Source organism: Octopus bimaculoides, chromosome 7 (genome assembly GCF_001194135.2).
Source record: "Octopus bimaculoides isolate UCB-OBI-ISO-001 chromosome 7, ASM119413v2, whole genome shotgun sequence".
NCBI lineage: Eukaryota > Metazoa > Mollusca > Cephalopoda > Octopoda > Octopodidae > Octopus > Octopus bimaculoides.
The window spans coordinates 74,879,465-74,882,916 of record NC_068987.1 but is presented as its reverse complement, the minus strand read 5'-3'; the positions used below and the strand labels follow the sequence as shown (position 1 = coordinate 74,882,916).

At 36.8% G+C, this 3,452-nt stretch overlaps 1 protein-coding gene across 2 annotated transcripts in view; it reads right to left on the bottom strand.

Moving 5' to 3' along the window:
• The window catches only part of LOC106878152 (uncharacterized), a 44,493-nt gene that overhangs the window by 3,132 nt on the left and 37,909 nt on the right, over positions 1-3,452 (bottom strand). The window lies entirely within an intron of this gene.

The window sequence follows — 3,452 nt, the reverse complement described above, 5'->3', positions numbered from 1 at the left end:
GTATATATATATATATATATATATATATATATGTATATATATATATATATGTATATATATATATATGTATATATGTGAATGTTGAATTTGACCTGTGAAGTCTGTTTACTTATGAACTTTGGGCATACTTGTATGAGGGAAGTAAAAGACAGTTTTGAAATATTTTTTCAAATATTAAAAAAAAGGAAAAGACATGCACAAATACAAATACACACACACACACACATGTATATATTGAAACTCATTAAGGCAACTTGAGTTGAAATGTACTATTTATTGTTCTTATAAAACTGTAATAAATAGAAATGATTTGAATTTCATGTACAAAAAAACCCCACATAAAACACAACATAAATATAAAAATAAAAATTCCCCTCAGAGATTATCCAGTTGCAGGATGTTTAGTATGGTATCCAGGAAAAGAAAAATCAATGTGAAACTTTTAACACAAAACCATGCTGGAGATCCCAACTCTATGGGATCACTATGTAAAAAAATATATGATGATTCCAAAGGAAAAATCTGAATATTGGCGTTTGGCTAAATTGTAGTGCCATACATTCTACATTATTGATTTACCTGTCATTGATATCAAAACTGTTTGAGACTGTCTTCAGTACTGATACAAAACTAGAGTTTTTTTTTTTACATCTCTCTAACCTAACAGTTTAACAAAAAAGTAAAATAGGGATAATTTAACCATCAGGCTTTAAAACAAGTACTGGAGTCTTATGCTGGAATTCACTGTCTAAACCCTTCAAAGTGGTGCCCCAGCATGGCCAAAGTTCACTGCCTGAAACAAGCTAAAGAGTAAAAACTCATCTTAGACATTGCAATAAAATAAAATAACAAAAAAAAAAACCCAGAAGAATTGTTGACATGAAATGAAACTCTTTGAAATGAATGGAAAACTGGACCATGGAACAGATGGATTCAGTAAAAACATTTTAAAAATAGGACAAAATCCAAAATGTGAGGTAAACTGTTGATTGTCTACATTAGCAGCAATTAATCAAGAATTCATAGCAGAATTTGATCAATTCATTTGGTGTGAAGAATGAAAAGTCTAACATTTCCTATTCTTGCCCTACTTCTCAGAATGGTTCCTTACTCAAGGGCTAGAACTGTCTGATTTTTCACTCCACACAGCATATAGTCTCCTATACACAAAATTAAAAATGCTTAACTATAATAACAGTTGTTACCCTACCAATGATTTTCACTTCGATCTTCGTTAGTTGAGCTTGCATATCCTTATAAACCTAAAAACTATACTAGCAAGGATTTTACTCTTGGTTAGGTAATATTCGTAGATTCTGTTGGTCATGCTCGGGAATCCAGCAGCAATGATGGTTACTTCTGACAGGACCCTATGGAGGAGATGTCTGTAGACTCTTCCCACAATGACCTTCCCAGGAATAATGGATACTGGAAACGGATGGATGGATGTCTGGACAGAAGGAGGGATGGATGGATGGATTGATGGATGAATAGGTCTCTCCAAGCCAAGCAGGTCTGAAGAAAGGGACTAAGTGAGAATCATCATTGGAAGTCAAGGGAATCAGTATGCCAGATGTACCGATGTTTTGGCAGAGGAAAGCAATAACCAACAATGAAATTCACAAGATGTTGGAAGATGGAATTATACTAATGACATTGATAAGAGTAATCTGGTTGTGAAAGTGAAACATTGCAAAACAGCTATAGAACTAGTGACTATAGATGTTATTCAGCAACTGAAGTCATTTGCTGTGAGATCAAGGATTGTTAACCTGTGATCCCAAGTCAAAATTTGGTCATGTAATACTTTAAATTTTAAACAATTATCATTTGTTTTTGGCTTCTTCAGAGTTGAATATAGCCCAAGTGGAAATGAATTTGTGGAAAGACACCATTGCACAGTCAAGGCCATAGCTGAGACGGGGAAAATCTTCCCCACAGAGGTGGTCCTCTGGTACAACATGTCACCCACAGATGGGAAGTCGGTCCTGCAAAGAACAGAGTTCAGGTACAAATAGAGACACCGGAAAATGAGTATCACAGCATTTTGGGGAAGAGAAAGGACCTGCACCAGTTCAGATAAGGTATGAGGTGTGAGTAAATCCTTTCAATGTGAAGTGCACAACTCAGTGGAGAAAAGGAAAGGTGACAGAAGTGCTTGCTGACGGAACGCCATTGTCACATCCTGGATGGAACGGTCATCTCCACAGCCTTGGACAGCGATGTCCACTTAGGTGGATAGATGACTTTGAAATGGACTGAGAGGATACTGAAGTGATTTTTAGATCAGGGGTGCCATGTGGGGTAGTAAATCAGCATTGAAAGAATTCAAGGAACTGGAAGCAAGGGAGGAACTAAAGTCATGTAAAAAAAGAGGATGTTTTGATCTGCCTCTTTCTTCAATGAGCAGCTAGTATGATCAGACATGTGCAGTGAGTTATGAGAGATTGTAGATTTTAGCCAGGAGGTTACATGGGTAGTGGAAGTGTACTATGTTGTGCAATAAGTTTTCCAGTCAGAGTGCAGAGTAGTTCCCTCTTTTGAAGTTTGTTTCGCCAGCTCAAGGTAAGAGCCTATATGCTTTCCATCCTTCATATGACGGGAGGGTCGATGAAACAAGTACCAGTCCAGAAATGGTGTTAACTTAATCAACTCTAAAAAATTGGCTTCAGCCCTACAGAATTATCACCCTTGAAGGCAACAACCCTGAGTTAGCTCACTCTAAAATACCCAGCAGTTCAAGAACAGTGGCTTTTGCTGATCACAAGTCCAGTCACATAGAAAGCCTTAACCACTGATAACTACTCTTACAAGAACACTGAAGGGCATAACATTTGCCACCATTACACACACACACACACACACACACCTACAAGTCATTAATGCGTGTGTATGTGTGTGTGCGCACATGTATTACATCCCTGGTCCAACCAAAGCCTTATGAACTGATTTGATAGATGGCAACTGAAAGAAATCCATCACATATATGTATACATATCACATACATGTATTTGTGCCTCATATTTTTCCTCAGAGCTGAACATTTAACACTGATGAATAAAGAAGACGATTTGCAGGAAATGATGTGGGCTAAAATGGAAAAGTAGGGTGCAATCATGAAGGAATTGGAAGTGCATTGTAATCAGGAAGGTGAGAGTGTGTGTATGTGTGTATGTCTTTTTGTTTTGACGTCACTCGGTACTTGCAAGTGAGCATCACTGTCATACTAAACAGTGTTGTTTGCTTCCAATCTTTCATGAAAACATGTCTGGGTATGGGAGAAATAGTACCTCACTAGGAAACAAGTGAGGGTTGGAAATAAGAAGAGCATACAACTATGAAGAAACTGCCTCAACAAGTTACATATGATCCATGTGAGCATGGAAAAGGGGACATTAAAACAATGGTATGTGTGTGTATATATATATATATATATATATATATATATCTAT